Source organism: Lepisosteus oculatus, unplaced genomic scaffold (genome assembly GCF_040954835.1).
Source record: "Lepisosteus oculatus isolate fLepOcu1 unplaced genomic scaffold, fLepOcu1.hap2 HAP2_SCAFFOLD_90, whole genome shotgun sequence".
Classification (NCBI taxonomy): Eukaryota; Metazoa; Chordata; class Actinopteri; order Semionotiformes; family Lepisosteidae; genus Lepisosteus; species Lepisosteus oculatus.
Window position 1 is genome coordinate 436,001 of NW_027168428.1, and position 22,554 is coordinate 458,554.

At 51.0% G+C, this 22,554-nt stretch overlaps 7 non-coding genes across 7 annotated transcripts; 3 read left to right on the forward strand and 4 right to left on the reverse strand.

Annotated features, from left to right (window-relative positions):
- Positions 1-2,767: 2,767 nt before the first annotated feature.
- Positions 2,768-2,909, reverse strand: LOC138236481 (U4 spliceosomal RNA). The gene has a single exon (XR_011188655.1). It is a non-coding gene; the product is annotated as a U4 spliceosomal RNA (small nuclear RNA).
- A 1,293-nt stretch (positions 2,910-4,202) lies between these two features.
- Positions 4,203-4,321, forward strand: LOC138236521 (5S ribosomal RNA). The gene has a single exon (XR_011188693.1). It is a non-coding gene; the product is annotated as a 5S ribosomal RNA (ribosomal RNA).
- Positions 4,322-4,957: 636 nt separating this feature from the next.
- Positions 4,958-5,119, reverse strand: LOC138236555 (U1 spliceosomal RNA). Its single transcript, XR_011188725.1, has one exon. It is a non-coding gene; the product is annotated as a U1 spliceosomal RNA (small nuclear RNA).
- Positions 5,120-12,040: 6,921 nt separating this feature from the next.
- On the forward strand, positions 12,041-12,159 carry LOC138236524 (5S ribosomal RNA). The gene has a single exon (XR_011188696.1). It is a non-coding gene; the product is annotated as a 5S ribosomal RNA (ribosomal RNA).
- Positions 12,160-12,795: 636 nt separating this feature from the next.
- Positions 12,796-12,959, reverse strand: LOC138236534 (U1 spliceosomal RNA). Its single transcript, XR_011188705.1, has one exon. It is a non-coding gene; the product is annotated as a U1 spliceosomal RNA (small nuclear RNA).
- A 1,807-nt stretch (positions 12,960-14,766) lies between these two features.
- Positions 14,767-14,885, forward strand: LOC138236527 (5S ribosomal RNA). Its single transcript, XR_011188699.1, has one exon. It is a non-coding gene; the product is annotated as a 5S ribosomal RNA (ribosomal RNA).
- Positions 14,886-15,521: 636 nt separating this feature from the next.
- LOC138236465 (U1 spliceosomal RNA) lies at positions 15,522-15,691 on the reverse strand. Its single transcript, XR_011188641.1, has one exon. It is a non-coding gene; the product is annotated as a U1 spliceosomal RNA (small nuclear RNA).
- Between the last annotated feature and the right edge of the window lie 6,863 nt (positions 15,692-22,554).

Below are 22,554 nucleotides of genomic sequence, written 5' to 3' on the forward strand. Positions count from 1 at the left end.
TGTATAATGTAATAATTTAAGTAGAATAGATTCAGGTAGGAAATATAGAGTCATGATGTTTATGGCTGACATCATTTCACATGGGTGAATTTTAAGCTAAGAAATAAAAACATTTACAATGAAGATACCATTGCTTAATTTTAAATGCCTTTAAAAAATAAATGCCTCCTGAGAATAATTTGCCACTCCCAGATCCTTGGTAAGGTACTGTTTGAATCCAATCAGGAGAGGAGCATCCAGGGAGTGCTTTCTATAGAGTCCAGCTTGGGCCACTCTCTTCCAGCCTGCTGATACTTTTTAACTACTCAGGGCCTGTAAGGATATAAAACACCGGTTTAAACATTTTATACCTATAAGACAAATTAGAATTTTAGTAAAAAATAGATACATCTGAAAAATAAAAAAGTCTTACTGCTGATAGAGTTCTTCAGAGCTCACATCTTCCCCTTCCTTATCCGCTTCTGTTTCAGTTTCTAGAGCAGCCTCTGGCATCTAATCCTCCTGGACAGCGGCCTCTTGCTCAGGGCCGCTGGAATGCAGGTAGATTCTTTTCAACATGCTTTTACATAATATGTTGTAACAATGATTTCAAAAAGAAACTACAGAAGCCTTACAGATTAAAAATATCTCACCTTGCCAATGTGTCTTCAGGCTTCCCATGTACAAAAAGGCCCAAGGACTCTAGCAGTCTTACAACCACTATCCTGTTTGCCTCACCAGACACGATCTCTATTCTGTGGTAATCCACGATGACCCCCTTCTTCAGGTGATTCATCATGTCCTCCCTCGCCTGTTGAGAGGCCATCCTGATCTCTTCTGCCGTGGCGTGCTTCATACACGCCCTCTTCAAGTGAGCAGGAAGCTGATCAAGAGTATTCAGGTACATCTTGCACACCAGGGGAATCCGCGCGGGTTTCCTTTGAAAATAAATAATACCATCTGTGTATAGAAACAAGCTAAGACTGATTTCTTAAATTATCCTTAATTTTCTCTCTCATAGTTTGAGCATAATGATTTTATTGCATTTATATAAGAATTGCTCATTGCTCCTAAATAAATAATGGTTTCATAAAAAAGTGAACACTTGGTCTCAGTCACAGACTTTCCAATAGAAGCCATTGTGGAGTTCAGCAACTGCAGGTCCTAGAAGTGGGGAAGGAATTTTAAAAGAGAAATTGAATTACAATACAGAAGGAATGGCTGAGGGATCACTGAAATATATATATACAAATTCCAAAGACTGAGTCCATATAGAAACAACTACCTTTCATTTTCAGTATAAGAAAAAAAAAACATTATCTTCCAAAGCATCATAAAATTGTCCCTTCTTCCAGACTCTACTTCTCTCTTGTAGTAGTATAGCAGACCTTTCCAGGTGAGCAGATCACAGAGTCCGAAATGAGCTTCCTCCATCAAGCAAAGTACCTGAACATGACTCTGTCTTCATAAAAGCGCCCCTGTAATAAAGAAATTAAATCCGAAATCAAGAGGGCAGTTGCCTACTGAAATACAAGAAGTCATCAATTTTAACCTAGCAACACATTAAAGGCTGCATCTATACAAGTACGATTCTAGAAATGCTCACCAGAATACGTTTTAAGAAGGAACTGCGCCTCAGGTTCCGCCGAGATCTTAACTCGGATGGCAGGATTCAGAGTCCGGAGTGCGGACTGATGGCGCACGGAGAGTCCATATACTGTGGATCCCTCAGTGATCTTCCGCGTATTCAAACCGCCAGCGTGTGACTCCCCTGTCCCTGTGACCTCATTGCTCTGCTCTCTCCTCTGTGCAGCTGAGCCCGACTCACGGTAAAATGGAAAAAAATATGCCCTCGACGTGAGATTTATTCTGGAGCGAGCCAGTGTTGCGCATAGATGCCTTCAAAGCAGTTAACCCAGGTTCGATTCCCGGCCAACGCAGTTACGAATGTTTTCAAATGCTGTCATGAGCCTTGGATTGTGACTAGCAAAGCGAAGCCTTTTGAAAGAGCTAAAGCACTGCAAAACGGAATTGAAGGAGAATCTTACAGGGGATTCTGAGCAGTGTCTGCATACATGCAGTCAGATAAAGGTGCTGAAAGCTTGAGCTACTCTCAATGTCATACTGCCCTTCCCCGGAGTAAATCTGTTACATTGAAAGAATGCTTCTGGCAGGTTCAAAAAGAGACCCTTGTTAATTGGAGAAATCAATGATTTCGAATGAATTCTGTATGCGTTAAAAGACAGCTATACACAGAAAACATGCAGGACACTGCTCATGATGTTTCCCGAGCAGAAACACAGTGCGTTTTTCCAAGCCATTTGACAAAGCCCACCCACTGAAAACTGCAGCAGATCGTGTAAAGACGTTCAACTTTGTAACTACTGCACGCACAGGAAGCAGAATAAATTCCTCTTTTCAAACTGTCAAAGGTTTGCTTTGCGAACGCTGCAGGACATCGCACAATCTCTTTTGAATGGGGACAAACGATTTCTTATGGGGCGCAGTAAGTACAGACGTTTAAAATGCTCCACTCATGCCGACGATGCAGCATGAAGAAGCGCAACCTAACGTTTGACAGACAAAAGCCAGGCGCCGCTACGAGCAATATGAAATCATACTGACAAGCACACGGCGTTTCGCGCTGACACAAAAGTAATCTCGACAGACGCTGTTCTCTGCATAAAGCTGAAAGAGCTAAAGAGCGTTTCTGTTGACACGTAACAAGTTCGTTTCTTTCTACCATGATATCACCGTGACCAAATCTGTCTTTAAACACCTTGCTCAGTCTCTGACGAGACTGTCAAAAATTGCTTTCGCCGATTGTATTGCAAACCGGCGGAAGCGGGGTATTGGGAAAAGTTTTCAACTAGCAATAATCACGCCTCGGCTAACCCTCACAGGCTACGATACTGCCACTGCGCAAAGCTGACGGTTGCCAGGCAACCGCGGGGATCCTATGGAAATCGTTATCGATCGTGTCATGGCATGTCGTTGCTATAACGCTTCATATTTGTCGTCTTCTTCTTCTTCTAGCTTGAGGTTTTGAAGAATTTCATGACAGACAAGGGCTCCGTTGGGAACAAAGGGCGTTGTGAGAAAACCGTTGCTTATTTTCAGCAGCAGAAATACAACCCTTTAAATACAAGATGACAGAACAATGACGAAGGGCATGCCGGGAGGAACTCATGCACTACAGAGGAAAGGGGGCGGGCACGTACAGTTCACATTCAAGCCACAAGTACTCCTCTTGGATGTTGCACAAACAAATCCTAACGTCTTGAAAGCATTGCAGCATGTTTGTGTCCCACTTCCCGTGGCTGCGGGACGACTGACACGAACGGACAAACACAATCTGTGGCGTTTAGCGTGACATAGTCTTGCAGGCATCGTGCTGTCTCACTGCAATACTATACCGCTGGAGGAAACAGTCCATCTGGCCATGAAACTCATTTGAACGTCTAGCTACAGCAACTAACAATATCATGATTTATTCAGGATGTGTGGAATCAGCACGTCCCGGAGACAGCTTCCGAAATCGTGAGCATTCTCTGGTGGTAGGGGCGTTCAAGATGGCGCTCAGGTGGGAGGTAAAGTTTAGTGGTTGGGGAGTTTTTTTGAGTTTTTCATGACCTGAATGTTAATTTTTGCTTTTTTTGACTACAGAAAAATAAGGACTTAACACTAGTTGTTTAAACTTCAGTTATAATTGAAAGAAAAAAAAAACGATTTTTTTTTAGGTTTAAAAAGTCCGATATGAGTAACACTGGGAAAAGAAAAGAGAGTGCTGGGTCTTCGAAGGAGAACTCTAAGATACCTCAATCGTATATGTATAGCACTACAAAAAAATCGATGGCAACTAAAGGGAAAAGTGAAGCAGCTGCAGGGGCAGCAAGAGGGCGGAGGCGCCGCGCGCCCGGCCGAAGTGTTGGACCGGTGCGCTTTACGTGCTGAAATAAACACGCGACAGCCCCGAAATGTTTCCAGAGTGCTGTGCACTGAAGACTTGCCTGGTGCTCCTCCGTGCAGATTCTTTGTCCTCCTCCAGTGCGGGACGAGCCAACACAAGGGAGCGCATTCGCCAACATCCAGGCACGCAATGCGATTTGGAAAGCAGCTCCTTTCCAAAGAGTTGCACACGAACGATCCTTCAGTCCCGCTCGGGGGGCACGGAGCCCCCGCCACACACAGCTTCAAGTAGCGAGTCAGGCGCCAGGGCTTTCGCTTACGGCCACACCACCCTGAACACGCCCGATCTCGTCTGATCTTGGAAGCTAAGCAGGGTCGGGCCTGGTTAGTACTTGGATGGGAGACCGCCTGGGAATACCAGGTGCTATAAACTCTTGCTCTCCCGGCCAGCAGGGGTCGCCGTTGGTGCCGTAGGCTTTGGGAGGAAAACCTGCAGGATGGAAAGGTGATCTATAGCCTCATCTCTAGAGATGTTTTGTTGCTGTGGCATGTGTGTGACCCATATTCAAAAAAAAAAACCCGTCTGTAAAATGAATATCGAAGCTGCCTCTAAATCTGCAAATGAAGATGAGTCGATAAACCACTCGTTTTTCGTATAACTAGACATATATTCATTTGTTACCGATTTCATTCATTGAGCACGGTTACAGTAGAGGTACAGCCATTCACTGTTTGACATGTCTGCACTGGTACAGAACCGAGCAATCAGAAAACGGGTGAAACTGTCTTTAGACTCAGCATACAGTACCGAGGCCCCCCATGACCAAATAAAGGCTAACCTCGATAATCAGCCTAAAGAACGCAGACTACAGCAAAACGACTGACTTTGAAAAGGGAATGAACGTCCGGAAGGAGTAGTGGAACTAGCTTGAGATGCTTCTCCGGACCCCTAACTAAAAGCCAGCGAGAACCAGCAGCGGCGTCCACTCCTGTCGAACCGGGATCCTTCCGCAGCCACGCAGCTCGTGGTGTCCTAACCCTCCCGTATCTGATTTTGGACCAAGCACATCAGGGGAGAGCGCGAACGCAGTCCCCCACTACCAGAAATTATGCAGTCGAGATTCCCACATTTGGGGAATTCGCAGGGGTCAGCACAGCCGGAGTGCAATGGCCGAGCCTCGCCCTGGGTGAACCGATTTAAGAACTTTATTTTCTTTTCACAAAAAAATACAGGAAATCACAAATCAGAAAGCTTTACATTAATATACATACTTAAAACAGTATATATGATCACATCTCATTACATTTTGACACGGTAACAGTTACATAGCAACAATTTACTTTTTTTCTGGTGCAAATCACATTCTTTATTTAAACATGATAATGTTTTTCACAGTTTCTTGAGATGTTGACCTATGCTCTCTATTTCCCACAGATTTTCTGCTTCCTCCCTCCCTTCTCTCAACAGATCTCTGAGGTAATAGTTCTCTCGGGTGATGAACAGGGCCAGGCTACCTGCTGCCTTGACTGGGACCTCGATGCCTTTGAACAGCCCCATGTTCCTCACTCTCCACAGGGCGTCTTTCCCACTGTTCACCACGGCCCAGATCCTGTCAAACACGTCAGGGGGAAGTTTGACAGGAGAGATGCCGTATATGATGAAAGCAGCGGTCAGGGTAAATTGGGGCGAGAGAGCCTGCAACCAATCTTCAAACTGTGCCCAGAAGGCCTTAGCAAAAAAGCAGGACCACAGGAGATGGGTCACAGTCTCCTCCTCGCCGCAGCCCACCCTAACGCAGCGAGGGCTGGGGGTGAGGCCCCTACGGTACAAGAAAGTTCGTACCGGTAAGCACTGGTGGACGACACTCCAGGCTAAATCTCTGTGAATGTTGCACAGAAATTTAGAGGATGTGTGTTTCCACACCTTCCTTGTTTGGGCTGATGTTAAAATGCCCACAGGGGTCTGCCTATTGTTCTGGGGTGCTACGAAATCTTCCAGTTTTTGGACGCTGACATCTCGGAGGGGAATATGGCCAATTGGGTGAGATCTTAGAAAACTTTTAACTGTCCCATAAATTGCAGGGCATGTGTCAGAGAGTGGGACGTCCAGCTTGGGTCTGACACCCCACACTCTGAACACCTCCCTACCTACCCAGAGCCTGGAAAAATAAGTCCAGGTACGCGCTGCAGGTGCTGTTGCAAAGCCTCTCAGCACAGAGGCCAGGAAAATGCACAGCAGCTTCGTAGCAATATCTGGGACAGACTTCCCCCCTGAGGGTAGCGGCCTGTACATTATTTCCCTTCTGAGTCTTTCCTGCTTCCCACCCCATAGAAATTGAAACATCAATCTCCTCAGCACCGCCGCAACACGGTGTGGGATTGGGAAGGTAGAAGCCAGAAAATTCAAGACAGGCAAGAGCTCGGCTTTGATGACCAGCACCTTCCCTGTCATGGTGAGGTCTCGGTCCTTCCATTGCATCAGTTTTTTGTTTAAGATTGGCAATTTGTTCTGCCAATTTACTGTTCCCATCTCTTCTCCAAAATACACCCCCAGGACCTTAATTCTCTTCTCTTGCAGCCTGAGATCATGTCCTTCTTTTGGCTCCCTCCAGTTCTGATAAAAAATCTCACTCTTAGATGTGTTAATTTTTGCGGAGGAAGCCAAAGAGAACCGATCACAGCACTGCAGAGCTCTGCTAATTGAGGCATTGTCAGAGAGGAGCAGGGTGACGTCATCCATGTATAGAGATGTCTTTACCTCTCCTCCCCCACTTCCAGGCACTGGTATCCCATTAATGGCCTGATCCTGGCGCAAGGCACAGGCTAAGGGCTCCATAGCCAAAACGAATAACAAGGGGGATAATGGGCAGCCCTGCCTCACCCCTGAACAGACTTCAAAGGTGCGTGATCTATTGCCATTAACCATGACTCTGCTGTTGCTACCTGTGTACAGCAGGTTAATCCACTTTCTCATGATGGGGCCAAACTTCATGTGCTCAAGTACCGATGTTAAGTACTGCCGGTTTAGGCGGTCAAAGGCCTTTTCTAGGTCTACACCTAAAATGCACAGAGGGAGGGAGCGATCCTCAGAGTACAGACAGACATCCCTCAACAAGGCCAGGTTGTCGCTCATCAGGCGTCCTGCTATCCCACAAGTCTGTTCTTTCCCTACCAGTGAGGCCACTACATTTTGTAGGCGCAGGAAAAGGGCTTTGGACAGGATCTTAGTGTCCACGCCTAACAGGCTGAGGGGTCTCCAGTTCTTTATGTCATTTTTTGCTCCTTTCTTAAACAAGAGAGAGATAGTGCCTTCTCTTAAGGAGTCAGGCAGCAATTCTGTCTTGTAGCTTTCCTCGAATAGGAGCAGTAGCGGATCCTGAAGCAGATCCCAAAAGGTGCAATAAAATTCTTTAGGGAGCCCGTCAGCACCCGGAGTTTTCCCCTTCTGTAAGCTCTCCATAGCCTGTCTCAGCTCTTCTACTGTCAAATCCCTCTCAAGTACTTCCCTATCTTCTTCACTCAAAATGTTTTCTAGCTTTGAGGTAAAAAAATGAATATCTTCATCCTTTACCTCTGTAGAGCTGTACAGTCTTGAGTAGAAGGCCTCGGTGCAGGAGAGGATAGCACTCGGCTCTGTTCTCTCTCGTCCCTCCTCATCAACTACACTTTCCATGACAGTCTTGGAGCCTACCACTTTCCTGAAAAAGAAGCGAGTACACTTCTCATTTTCTTCCAAGAACTGCACTCTGCTTCTTAACAGCACTCCTCGACTACTTTCTTCGGCTATGCTCCGGATGTCCTTTTTTAAAAGGGCGATATCCTCGAGCACATCGAAGCCACTGTGCAGCATCGTGTAGAGACGCTGCAGCTGCCTCTGTTTCCTGGCTAGCACTCCTCTCCGTCTGGCAGCAGCCTTCCTTCCCTCAGCCATGAAAAAGGCCTTTGTCCTCACCTTCACCTCCTCCCACCACTCTCCTACTGACCCGTACAGACACTGCAAGGACAGCCACTGTGATAGTTTCTCCTTGTAGCGGGATACTACCCCCTCGTTCTCTAGCAGCTTTGTGTTGAGTTTCCAGAGGCCTAGGCCAAAGACAGTCCCGCCCTGGAGTTCCACTCTACACCCTAAAGCCTGATGATCTGAGAAGAAGACAGGCTGAAGAGTGACCCCAACAACTTTCACTCTCTCTGAGACAAAGCAATAGTCAATTCTGGAGCTGCTATTCCTCCCTGACCATGTATATCCTGCTGTTGTGGGATATATACATCTATATGTGTCTGAGAGTTTAAAGTCTTGAACTAAGTTTTGCAGGGCCAGTGAGCTGGAATCCAATTTTATCGGCGAGCTAGACTGCCTGTCTGTGTGCTCTAAGATACAATTAAAATCCCCTCCCACTATCACGTCTGTGCTGCATAACAATAGGGGGGAGAGTGCCTTGAGTAGCTCCACCCTTCCTCCTACGTCAGTAGGGCAATACACATTGATTAGCCGCAGGTTAACGGTCCCCCATTCCACATCCACACACAGCAACCTGCCATCTATGACCCTCTGAATACTTTTCAATTTGAAAGCCCATCCTTTGAAAAGAATGGCCACGCCAGAGGCTCTGTTGTTATTGTCCCCTGACCAAACAGAAGGCCCTTTATCCCACCTATCTTCAAAACTTTTATACCTCTCTTGATAGGCTAAAGCACACTCCTGCAACATCAACACATCTCCCTCTCTCTGCTGGAGGTAATCAAAGACAGACTGGCATTTAACTCTGTCATTGATACCTCTTGTGTTAAGAGAAATTATGTTAAGAGCCATATTACATAAGAAAGTGGAACCAGTCTTTACAAAACACATTTCTCTTCGGTCTCACCTGTTACCTTTTTCTTTTTCTTTTTCTTCTTACCAATTTCCTGCCAGCCATCCTCTGAATGAGCCTTCATCAGGGTGGCAGCAGTAAAAGCGTTCACAGAGTCCATTTCAAGGAAGGGGGTAGAGGGAGGGGTGGAGAGGTTCCAGCTGTCCCCATCGCCATGCTCTCCTTCCTCCTCGCTCGGGGAGAAAACAGAGTCATTTTTTCTTTTCCTCAAGTCCAGCTCCTGGGAGCACTGAGGGGAAAGGGGTGCAGCCGATGCACCAGTCTCCTCTTCCCCCTCACCCACCAGCTGCTGCAGATCCTCCGTGATGGACTGGATGGAGGAGAGGAGGGCATCTGTAGCACTTGCAGAGTCTGAGAAAAGCAGCTCCGCTGAATCCTGGGTATCCTCGCTGGACCCGCTCCACCGGGGGGCCCCACACTGGCCCTCGTTCTGAGGAGCAGGAGTGGGGGAGGGGTCCTCGCTGTTCTCGGGGGTTTTCAAACCCTCGTGCTTGTCTGGTGCAGTCTGCGGTTGTGGGGGCGTAGTGGATTTCTCTTCCACCAGCCCCGGAGCCACAGCAGGACTGATCCTGGCTGGAGGCTGAGAGTCTTTGTCCAACAAGGGTTCTTTGTTTGACTTGTTGTTTGCTTTGGATTTTCGGGCCGGTTTGGCTGAAACAAGCACTGCCTCATCCTTTCTCATTTTGAGTTTATTGGCGTAGGCGTGAGGGCAGTTCTTAAAAACGTGTCCTTCCGAGCCACATAAATTGCACTTTGGCAGCATTGAACAGTCAGAGGCTAAATGTCCCTGTTTGCCACAGGTCTTGCAGCATTTCACAGTGCAGGACGATGCCAGGTGTCCCACAGCACCACAGCGCCGACACACCTTTGGTTGTCCCACATAAAACACATAGCCATTGCAGGCGCCCAGCCGGATTGTAGAGGGCAGGTGCCTTAAGCCTCCATTTACGCTGTCCGGTAGCAAGCGAACCTCGAATTTCCTTGCTCCTGTTTTTATACCATCAACATCTCTAACCTCAGTTCCATGGTGGACGGTGCAGTACTGGTTAAGCCAGGTGTGAATGTCCTCCGTCTTTGCCAGTTCCGAGAACATAACAACATGCACCGTTTTCCTCTCTCTCTGTGTCAGAGGCTGCAAGTTGATCTTCTCAAGTGCAGGAACTTTGCCTCTTTTTGCCTCAAACACATCCACGCATTGTTCAAACAGAGGATAGGTAGCAAATACAACCTCAAATGCTTTCTGACCTGGGAGAGCGAAGATGAAATCCAAGTGCCGAGGTTCAAAGCCAAGTTCCTTCTGTAACACTTTTCTGCTGAACTGCATACGATCCATGAAGAGGTCATCCAAGAGCTCAAAACGTACAGCATTCTTACGGGATCCAAAGGTTGCCATTTCAAAAACCGCAAATCGAACACTGCTTCCAACGAAAGAAAAACAATCCAACTACTCCACCTACAGGCTGATCAAGGTATCTCCACTGCCAGGTAAGTATGAGTTAAACAGGCCCCTGCAAGCGGCCCGCACCCACAGCACAAATCGCGCAGCCTAGGCCACCTCCTCGCCCCGCACGCCACCGCCTCCTGCTGGGCCCACTCTTTCACACACTCACACGCCACACTAACACTCAAAAGTGTGGGCAAAACGAGAAAACGAGCGCGCCGTTTCCTACACATCTGCAGTCGCCGTTGCGCATTCGGAGCATGTCCCGGGATGCAATTCGGCCTCATTTGCATAACTCCAGACCGGCAGATCGCCACGCAAGCTCGCGACGTGCGCCTGCCACACACCGAACAAACCTTTTCAGCAATTTCCAAAAAACGGGCCTGCTCGCCTGCCCACAAGGCTCCGTCTCTTACCTGCTCTCCAGAGCCTGCTGCCTTCTGTGCTTTTCTCTCGGCACCGCTGCAGTGCACACAACTCCTGCAGCGGGAGGGGGGGAGAAAGTTCCCGCGCTCCGCCGCAGGGAAGGCTCGCTCCGTGCGCACACGTCCTTTCGATGCCAGTCCAACAAGTGCTCCGCATTAGCTGCGTCGGGGCTCCGGCGTGTCGCACCTCACCTCACCTCGCCCTACCCCCTCCTTGAATGTCTGCCGCTGGGCATGCCCCGCTCTCCTCCGCCTTATCTTATCGCGTGTGAGCACCGACAATGGCCACAATGCCGGGGAATGGCACCTGTAAAGTGTTAATTGGGGCACAGGAACAGCCCGTCTCGTCTCGGGGGGGGCGGCTTCAGAGACAATACAGCAAACACAGCGGGGCGGGGGAAGAAGACGACACCACACATGCGGGTACATTCAGCTCCGGCGGGAACGAGACATTTGTCGGTCTTTTCAAGTGCCGAGAGCTGAGCAATCCTTCACTTGTATCGTTTCTCCCCGGTGACTAGATCTGGCCCTGCGACTCTCGACTGGGCTCACCCCCGGGGCAGCCCAGCAGGTGTGAGCATGTCCGGCACCCGGATAGGAGATTCCACCCCGGAAAAGCTCCGGTTGCTGCTGCTCCTGCAAGAGGTGTGACTGGGACCAGTAGGGAGCGCTCACCCTGCGGGCTGTGTGGCTCTCTTACGCCCCAGCCTCCTGATGGCGACACTCTGCTGCACAAACAGAGGTCAAACCGAGGTCCCGACCCTCCTTGGCCATTAGGAAACCCCAGGGCGTCTCTCAAAAAGAGACGCCGGGGGTGTCCCTCTGGTGTTAGTGCTCCCCTTTACCCATCAGTCGGGGTCTCCTCCTAATCCCCGTCTAACCTGTAACAATCAATGACGAGGCCCCCCTGTCCGTGAGATTTAGTACTCGCGCAAGAGACCGGGGGCAGAGCGCGAACGCGGTTCCCCGCCCCCCACAAAGTGCGCGCTCCGGGTTCCCTCTCGGGGCCCTGCAACACAGCGGAAGGGCAGCGAGAAGGAGCCTCTTGCTCTGATGCCGCAAGGCCACAAGAGGGCGGAGGCGCCGCGCGCCCGGCCGACGTGTTGGACCGGTGCGCTTTACGTGCTGAAATAAACACGCGAAAGCCCCGAAATGTTTCCAGAGTGCTGTGCACTGGAGGTTTTTGTCTGGTGAAGACTTGCCTGGTGCTCCTCCGTGCAGATTGTTTGTCCTCCTCCAGTGCGGGACGAGTCAACACAAGGGAGCGCATTCGCCAATATCCAGGCACGCAATGCGATTTGGAAAGCAGCTCCTTTCCAAAGAGTTGCACACGAACGATCCTTCAGTCCCGCTCGGGGGGCACGGAACCCCCGCCACACACAGCTTCAAGTAGCGAGTCAGGCGCCGGGGCTTTCGCTTACGGCCACACCACCCTGAACACGCCCGATCTCGTCTGATCTCGGAAACTAAGCAGCGTTGGGCCTGGTTAGTACTTGGATGGGAGACTGCCTGGGAATACCAGGTGCTGTAAGCTTTTGCTCTCCCGGCCAGCAGGGGTCGCCGTTGGTGCCGTAGGCTTTGGGAGGAAAACCTGCAGGATGGAAAGGTGATCTATAGCCTCATCTCTAGAGATGTTTTGTTGCTGTGGCATGTGTGTGACCCATATTCAAAAAAAAAAACCCGTCTGTAAAACGAATATCGAAGCTGCCTCTAAATCTGCAAATGAAGATGAGTCGATAAACCACTCGTTTTTCGTATAACTAGACATATATTCATTTGTTACCGATTTCATTCATTGAGCATGGATACAGTAGAGGTACAGCCATTCACTGTTTGACATGTCTGCACTGTTACAGAACCGAGCAATCAGAAAACGGGTGAAACTGTCTTTAGACTCAGCATACAGTACCGAGGCCCCCCATGACCAAATAAAGGCTAACCTCGATAATCAGCCTAAAGAACGCAGACTACAGCAAAACGACTGACTTTGAAAAGGGAATGAACGTCCGGAAGGAGTAGTGGAACTAGCTTGAGATGCTTCTCCGGACCCCTAACTAAAAGCCAGCGAGAACCAGCAGCGGCGTCCACTCCTGTCGAACCGGGATCCTTCCGCAGCCACGCAGCTCGTGGTGTCCTAACCCTCCCGTATCTGATTTTGGACCAAGCACATCAGGGGAGAGCGCGAACGCAGTCCCCCACTACCAGAAATTATGCAGTCGAGATTCCCACATTTGGGGAATTCGCAGGGGTCAGCACAGCCGGAGTGCAATGGCTGAGCCTCGCCCTGGGTGAACCTCCTTCTTGATCAAGGTATCTCCCCTGCCAGGTAAGTATGAGTTAAACAGGCCCCTGCAAGCGGCCCGCACCCACAGCACAAATCGCGCAGCCTAGGCCACCTCCTCGCCCCGCACGCCACCGCCTCCTGCTGGGCCCACTCTTTCACACACTCACACGCCACACTAACACTCAAAAGTGTGGGCAAAACGAGAAAACGAGCGCGCCGTTTCCTACACATCTGCAGTCGCCGTTGCGCATTCGCAGCATGTCCCGGGATGCAATTCAGCCTCATTTGCATAACTCCAGACCGGCAGATCGCCACGCAAGTTCGCGACGTGCGCCTGCCACACACCGAACAAACCTTTTCAGCAATTTCCAAAAAAAGGGCCTGCTCGCCTGCCCACAAGGCTCCGTCTCTTACCTGCTCTCCAGAGCCTGCTGCCTTCTGTGCTTTTCTCTCGGCACCGCTGCAGTGCACACAACTCCTGCAGCGGGAGGGGGGGAGAAAGTTCCCACGCTCCGCCGCAGGGAAGGCTCGCTCCGTGCGCACACGTCCTTTCGATGCCAGTCCAACAAGTGCTCCGCATTAGCTGCGTCGGGGCTCCGGCGTGTCGCACCTCACCTCACCTCGCCCTACCCCCTCCTTGAATGTCTGCCGCTGGGCATGCCCCGCTCTCCTCCGCCTTATCTTATCGCGTGTGAGCACCGACAATGGCCACAATGCCGGGGAATGGCACCTGTAAAGTGTTAATTGGGGCACAGGAACAGCCCGTCTCGTCTCGGGGGGGCCGGCTTCAGAGACAATACAGCAAACACAGCGGGGCGGGGGAAGAAGACGACACCACACATGCGGGTACATTCAGCTCCGGCGGGAACGAGACATTTGTCGGTCTTTTCAAGTGCCGAGAGCCGAGCAATCCTTCACTTGTATCGTTTCTCCCCGGTGACTAGATCTGGCCCTGCGACTCTCGACTGGGCTCACCCCCGGGGCAGCCCAGCAGGTGTGAGCCTGGCCGGCACCCGGATAGGAGATTCCACCCCGGAAAAGCTCCGGTTGCTGCTGCTCCTGCAAGAGGTGTGACTGGGACCAGTAGGGAGCGCTCACCCTGCGGGCTGTGTGGCTCTCTTACGCCCCAGCCTCCTGATGGCGACACTCTGCTGCACAAACAGGCGCCGTCCTTCGGGGGAGGCGTCAAACCGAGGTCCCGACCCTCCTTGGCCATTAGGAAACCCCAGGGCGTCTCTCAAAAAGAGACGCCGTGGGTGTCCCTCTGGTGTTAGTGCTCCCCTTTACCCATCAGTCGGGGTCTCCTCCTAATCCCCGTCTCACCTGTAACAATCAATGACGAGGCCCCCCTGTCCGTGAGATTTAGTACTCGCGCAAGAGACCGAGGGCAGAGCGCGAACGCGGTCCCCCGCCCCCCACAAAGTGCGCGCTCCGGGTTCCCTCTCGGGGCCCTGCAACACAGCGGAAGGGCAGCGAGAAGGAGCCTCTTGCTCTGACGCCGCAAGGCCACAAGAGGGCGGAGGCGCCGCGCGCCCGGCCGACGTGTTGGACCGGTGCGCTTTACGTGCTGAAATAAACACGCGAAAGCCCCGAAATGTTTCCAGAGTGCTGTGCACTGGAGGTTTTTGTCTGGTGAAGACTTGCCTGGTGCTCCTCCGTGCAGATTGTTTGTCCTCCTCCAGTGCGGGACGAGTCAACACAAGGGAGCGCATTCGCCAACATCCAGGCACGCAATGCGACTTGGAAAGCAGCTCCTTTCCAAAGAGTTGCACACGAACGATCCTTCAGTCCCGCTCGGGGGGCACGGAACCCCCGCCACACACAGCTTCAAGTAGCGAGTCAGGCGCCAGGGCTTTCGCTTTCAGCCACACCACCCTGAACACGCCCGATCTTGTCTGATCTCGGAAGCTAAGCAGCGTCGGGCCTGGTTAGTACTTGGATGGGAGACTGCCTGGGAATACCAGGTGCTGTAAGCTTTTGCTCTCCCGGCCAGCAGGGGTCGCCGTTGGTGCCGTAGGCTTTGGGAGGAAAACCTGCAGGATGGAAAGGTGATCTATAGCCTCATCTCTAGAGATGTTTTGTTGCTGTGGCATGTGTGTGACCCATATTCCAAAAAAAAAACCCGTCTGTAAAACGAATATCGAAGCTGCCTCTAAATCTGCAAATGAAGATGAGTCGATAAACCACTCGTTTTTCGTATAACTAGACATATATTCATTTGTTACCGATTTCATTCATTGAGCACGGATACAATAGAGGTACAGCCATTCACTGTTTGACATGTCTGCACTGGTACAGAACCGAGCAATCAGAAAACGGGTGAAACTGTCTTTAGACTCAGCATACAGTACCGAGGCCCCCCATGACCAAATAAAGGCTAACCTCGATAATCAGCCTAAAGAACGCAGACTACAGCAAAACGACTGACTTTGAAAAGGGAATGAACGTCCGGAAGGAGTAGTGGAACTAGCTTGAGATGCTTCTCCGGACCCCTAACTAAAAGCCAGCGAGAACCAGCAGCGGCGTCCACTCCTGTCGAACCGGGATCCTTCCGCAGCCACGCAGCTCGTGGTGTCCTAACCTTCCTGTATCTGATTTTGGACCAAGCACATCAGGGGAGAGCGCGAACGCAGTCCCCCACTACCAGAAATTATGCAGTCGAGATTCCCACATTTGGGGAATTCGCAGGGGTCAGCACAGCCGGAGTGCAATGGCCGAGCCTCGCCCTGGGTGAACCGATTTCGATTTTTAAGAACTTTATTTTCTTTTCACAAAAAAATACAGGAAATCACAAATCAGAAAGCTTTACATTAATATACATACTTAAAACAGTATATATGATCACATCTCATTACATTTTGACACGGTAACAGTTACATAGCAACAATTTTCTTTTTTTCTGGTGCAAATCACATTCTTTATTTAAACATGATAATGTTTTTCACAGTTTCTTGAGATACTGTCCAATGCCCTCTATTTCCCACAGATTTTCTGCTTCCTCCCTCCCTTCTCTCCACAGATCTCTGAGGTAATAGTTCTCTCGGGTGATGAACAGGGCCAGGCTACCTGCTGCCTTGACTGGGACCTCGATGCCTTTGAACAGCCCCATGTTCCTCACTCTCCACAGGGCGTCTTTCCCACTGTTCACCACGGCCCAGATCCTGTCAAACACGTCAGGGGGAAGTTTGACAGGAGAGATGCCGTATATGATGAAAGCAGCGGTCAGGGTAAATTGGGGCGAGAGAGCCTGCAACCAATCTTCAAACTGTGCCCAGAAGGCCTTAGCAAAAAAGCAGGACCACAGGAGATGGGTCACAGTCTCCTCCTCGCCGCAGCCCACCCTAACGCAGCGAGGGCTGGGGGTGAGGCCCCTACGGTACAAGAAAGTTCGTACCGGTAAGCACTGGTGGACGACACTCCAGGCTAAATCTCTGTGAATGTTGCACAGAAATTTAGAGGATGTGTGTTTCCACACCTTCCTTGTTTGGGCTGATGTTAAAATGCCCACAGGGGTCTGCTTATTGTTCTGGGGTGCTACGAAATCTTCCAGTTTTTGGACGCTGACATCTCGGAGGGGAATATGGCCAATTGGGTGAGATCTTAGAAAACTTTTAACTGTCCCATAAATTGCAGGGCATGTGTCAGAGAGTGGGACGTCCAGCTTGGGTCTGACACCCCACACTCTGAACACCTCCCTACCTACCCAGAGCCTGGAAAAATAAGTCCAGGTACGCGCTGCAGGTGCTGTTGCAAAGCCTCTCAGCACAGAGGCCAGGAAAATGCACAGCAGCTTCGTAGCAATATCTGGGACAGACTTCCCCCCTGAGGGTAGCGGCCTGTACATTATTTCCCTTCTGAGTCTTTCCTGCTTCCCACCCCATAGAAATTGAAACATCAATCTCCTCAGCACCGCCGCAACACGGTGTGGGATTGGGAAGGTAGAAGCCAGAAAATTCAAGACAGGCAAGAGCTCGGCTTTGATGACCAGCACCTTCCCTGTCATGGTGAGGTCTCGGTCCTTCCATTGCATCAGTTTTTTGTTTAAGATTGGCAATTTGTTCTGCCAATTTACTGTTCCCATCTCTTCTCCAAAATACACCCCCAGGACCTTAATTCTCTTCTCTTGCAGCCTGAGATCATGTCCTTCTTTTGGCTCCCTCCAGTTCTGATAAAAAATCTCACTCTTAGATGTGTTAATTTTTGCGGAGGAAGCCAAAGAGAACCGATCACAGCACTGCAGAGCTCTGCTAATTGAGGCATTGTCAGAGAGGAGCAGGGTGACGTCATCCATGTATAGAGATGTCTTTACCTCTCCTCCCCCACTTCCAGGCACTGGTATCCCATTAATGGCCTGATCCTGGCGCAAGGCACAGGCTAAGGGCTCCATAGCCAAAACGAATAACAAGGGGGATAATGGGCAGCCCTGCCTCACCCCTGAACAGACTTCAAAGGTGCGTGATCTATTGCCATTAACCATGACTCTGCTGTTGCTACCTGTGTACAGCAGGTTAATCCACTTTCTCATGATGGGGCCAAACTTCATGTGCTCAAGTACCGATGTTAAGTACTGCCGGTTTAGGCGGTCAAAGGCCTTTTCTAGGTCTACACCTAAAATGCACAGAGGGAGGGAGCGATCCTCAGAGTACAGACAGACATCCCTCAACAAGGCCAGGTTGTCGCTCATCAGGCGTCCTGCTATCCCACAAGTCTGTTCTTTCCCTACCAGTGAGGCCACTACATTTTGTAGGCGCAGGAAAAGGGCTTTGGACAGGATCTTAGTGTCCACGCCTAACAGGCTGAGGGGTCTCCAGTTCTTTATGTCATTTTTTGCTCCTTTCTTAAACAAGAGAGAGATAGTGCCTTCTCTTAAGGAGTCAGGCAGCAATTCTGTCTTGTAGCTTTCCTCGAATAGGAGCAGTAGCGGATCCTGAAGCAGATCCCAAAAGGTGCAATAAAATTCTTTAGGGAGCCCGTCAGCACCCGGAGTTTTCCCCTTCTGTAAGCTCTCCATAGCCTGTCTCAGCTCTTCTACTGTCAAATCCCTCTCAAGTACTTCCCTATCTTCTTCACTCAAAATGTTTTCTAGCTTTGAGGTAAAAAAATGAATATCTTCATCCTTTACCTCTGTAGAGCTGTACAGTCTTGAGTAGAAGGCCTCGGTGCAGGAGAGGATAGCACTCGGCTCTGTTCTCTCTCGTCCCTCCTCATCAACTACACTTTCCATGACAGTCTTGGAGCCTACCACTTTCCTGAAAAAGAAGCGAGTACACTTCTCATTTTCTTCCAAGAACTGCACTCTGCTTCTTAACAGCACTCCTCGACTACTTTCTTCGGCTATGCTCCGGATGTCCTTTTTTAAAAGGGCGATATCCTCGAGCACATCGAAGCCACTGTGCAGCATCGTGTAGAGACGCTGCAGCTGCCTCTGTTTCCTGGCTAGCACTCCTCTCCGTCTGGCAGCAGCCTTCCTTCCCTCAGCCATGAAAAAGGCCTTTGTCCTCACCTTCACCTCCTCCCACCACTCTCCTACTGACCCGTACAGACACTGCAAGGACAGCCACTGTGATAGTTTCTCCTTGTAGCGGGATACTACCCCCTCGTTCTCTAGCAGCTTTGTGTTGAGTTTCCAGAGGCCTGGGCCAAAGACAGTCCCGCCCTGGAGTTCCACTCTACACCCTAAAGCCTGATGATCTGAGAAGAAGACAGGCTGAAGAGTGACCCCAACAACTTTCACTCTCTCTGAGACAAAGCAATAGTCAATTCTGGAGCTGCTATTCCTCCCTGACCATGTATATCCTGCTGTTGTGGGATATATACATCTATATGTGTCTGAGAGTTTAAAGTCTTGAACTAAGTTTTGCAGGGCCAGTGAGCTGGAATCCAATTTTATCGGCGAGCTAGACTGCCTGTCTGTGTGCTCTAAGATACAATTAAAATCCCCTCCCACTATCACGTCTGTGCTGCATAACAATAGGGGGGAGAGTGCCTTGAGTAGCTCCACCCTTCCTCCTACGTCAGTAGGGCAATACACATTGATTAGCCGCAGGTTAACGGTCCCCCATTCCACATCCACACACAGCAACCTGCCATCTATGACCCTCTGAATACTTTTCAATTTGAATGCCCATCCTTTGAAAAGAATGGCCACGCCAGAGGCTCTGTTGTTATTGTCCCCTGACCAAACAGAAGGCCCTTTATCCCACCTATCTTCAAAACTTTTATACCTCTCTTGATAGGCTAAAGCACACTCCTGCAACATCAACACATCTCCCTCTCTCTGCTGGAGGTAATCAAAGACAGACTGGCATTTAACTCTGTCATTGATACCTCTTGTGTTAAGAGAAATTATGTTAAGAGCCATATTACATAAGAAAGTGGAACCAGTCTTTACAAAACACATTTCTCTTCGGTCTCACCTGTTACCTTTTTCTTTTTCTTTTTCTTCTTACCAATTTCCTGCCAGCCATCCTCTGAATGAGCCTTCATCAGGGTGGCAGCAGTAAAAGCGTTCACAGAGTCCATTTCAAGGAAGGGGGTAGAGGGAGGGGTGGAGAGGTTCCAGCTGTCCCCATCGCCATGCTCTCCTTCCTCCTCGCTCGGGGAGAAAACAGAGTCATTTTTTCTTTTCCTCAAGTCCAGCTCCTGGGAGCACTGAGGGGAAAGGGGTGCAGCCGATGCACCAGTCTCCTCTTCCCCCTCACCCACCAGCTGCTGCAGATCCTCCGTGATGGACTGGATGGAGGAGAGGAGGGCATCTGTAGCACTTGCAGAGTCTGAGAAAAGCAGCTCCGCTGAATCCTGGGTATCCTCGCTGGACCCGCTCCACCGGGGGGCCCCACACTGGCCCTCGTTCTGAGGAGCAGGAGTGGGGGAGGGGTCCTCGCTGTTCTCGGGGGTTTTCAAACCCTCGTGCTTGTCTGGTGCAGTCTGCGGTTGTGGGGGCGTAGTGGATTTCTCTTCCACCAGCCCCGGAGCCACAGCAGGACTGATCCTGGCTGGAGGCTGAGAGTCTTTGTCCAACAAGGGTTCTTTGTTTGACTTGTTGTTTGCTTTGGATTTTCGGGCCGGTTTGGCTGAAACAAGCACTGCCTCATCCTTTCTCATTTTGAGTTTATTGGCGTAGGCGTGAGGGCAGTTCTTAAAAACGTGTCCTTCCGAGCCACATAAATTGCACTTTGGCAGCATTGAACAGTCAGAGGCTAAATGTCCCTGTTTGCCACAGGTCTTGCAGCATTTCACAGTGCAGGACGATGCCAGGTGTCCCACAGCACCACAGCGCCGACACACCTTTGGTTGTCCCACATAAAACACATAGCCATTGCAGGCGCCCAGCCGGATTGTAGAGGGCAGGTGCCTTAAGCCTCCATTTACGCTGTCCGGTAGCAAGCGAACCTCGAATTTCCTTGCTCCTGTTTTTATACCATCAACATCTCTAACCTCAGTTCCATGGTGGACGGTGCAGTACTGGTTAAGCCAGGTGTGAATGTCCTCCGTCTTTGCCAGTTCCGAGAACATAACAACATGCACCGTTTTCCTCTCTCTCTGTGTCAGAGGCTGCAAGTTGATCTTCTCAAGTGCAGGAACTTTGCCTCTTTTTGCCTCAAACACATCCACGCATTGTTCAAACAGAGGATTGGTAGCAAATACAACCTCAAATGCTTTCTGACCTGGGAGAGCGAAGATGAAGTCCAAGTGCCGAGGTTCAAAGCCAAGTTCCTTCTGTAACACTTTTCTGCTGAACTGCATACGATCCATGAAGAGGTCATCCAAGAGCTCAAAACGTACAGCATTCTTACGGGATCCAAAGGTTGCCATTTCAAAAACCGCAAATCGAACACTGCTTCCAACAAAAAAAAAACAATCCAACTACTCCACCTACAGGCTGATCAAGGTATCTCCCCTGCCAGGTAAGTATGAGTTAAACAGGCCCCTGCAAGCGGCCCGCACCCACAGCACAAATCGCGCAGCCTAGGCCACCTCCTCGCCCCGCACGCCACCGCCTCCTGCTGGGCCCACTCTTTCACACACTCACACGCCACACTAACACTCAAAAGTGTGGGCAAAACGAGAAAACGAGCGCGCCGTTTCCTACACATCTGCAGTCGCCGTTGCGCATTCGCAGCATGTCCCGGGATGCAATTCGGCCTCATTTGCATAACTCCAGACCGGCAGATCGCCACGCAAGCTCGCGACGTGCGCCTGCCACACACCGAACAAACCTTTTCAGCAATTTCCAAAAAACGGGCCTGCTCGCCTGCCCACAAGGCTCCGTCTCTTACCTGTTCTCCAGAGCCTGCTGCCTTCTGTGCTTTTCTCTCGGCACCGCTGCAGTGCACACAACTCCTGCAGCGGGAGGGGGGGAGAAAGTTCCCGCTCTCCGCCGCAGGGAAGGCTCGCTCCGTGCGCACACGTCCTTTCGATGCCAGTCCAACAAGTGCTCCGCATTAGCTGCGTCGGGGCTCCGGCGTGTCGCACCTCACCTCACCTCGCACTGCCCCCTCCTTGAATGTCTGCCGCTGGGCATGCCCCGCTCTCCTCCGCCTTATCTTATCGCGTGTGAGCACCGACAATGGCCACAATGCCGGGGAATGGCACCTGTAAAGTGTTAATTGGGGCACAGGAACAGCCCGTCTCGTCTCGGGGGGGCCGGCTTCAGAGACAATACAGCAAACACAGCGGGGCGGGGGAAGAAGACGACACCACACATGCGGGTACATTCAGCTCCGGCGGGAACGAGACATTTGTCGGTCTTTTCAAGTGCCGAGAGCCGAGCAATCCTTCACTTGTATCGTTTCTCCCCGGTGACTAGATCTGGCCCTGCGACTCTCGACTGGGCTCACCCCCGGGGCAGCCCAGCAGGTGTGAGCCTGGCCGGCACCCGGATGGGAGATTCCACCCCGGAAAAGCTCCGGTTGCTGCTGCTCCTGCAAGAGGTGTGACTGGGACCAGTAGGGAGTGCTCACCCTGCGGGCTGTGTGGCTCTCTTACGCCCCAGCCTCCTGATGGCGACACTCTGCTGCACAAACAGGCGCCGTCCTTCGGGGGAGGCGTCAAACCGAGGTCCCGACCCTCCTTGGCCATTAGGAAACCCCAGGGCGTCTCTCAAAAAGAGACGCCGGGGGTGTCCCTCTGGTGTTAGTGCTCCCCTTTACCCATCAGTCGGGGTCTCCTCCTAATCCCCGTCTCACCTGTAACAATCAATGACGAGGCCCCCCTGTCCGTGAGATTTAGTACTCGCGCAAGAGACCGGGGGCAGAGCGCGAACGCGGTCCCCCGCCCCCCACAAAGTGCGCGCTCCGGGTTCCCTCTCGGGGCCCTGCAACACAGCGGAAGGGCAGCGAGAAGGAGCCTCTTGCTCTGACGCCGCAAGGCCACAAGAGGGCGGAGGCGCCGCGCGCCCGGCCGACGTGTTGGACCGGTGCGCTTTACGTGCTGAAATAAACACGCGAAAGCCCCGAAATGTTTCCAGAGTGCTGTGCACTGGAGGTTTTTGTCTGGTGAAGACTTGCCTGGTGCTCCTCCGTGCAGATTGTTTGTCCTCCTCCAGTGCGGGACGAGCCAACACAAGGTAGCGCATTCGCCAACATCCAGGCATGCAATGCGATTTGGAAAGCAGCTCCTTTCCAAAGAGTTGCACACGAACGA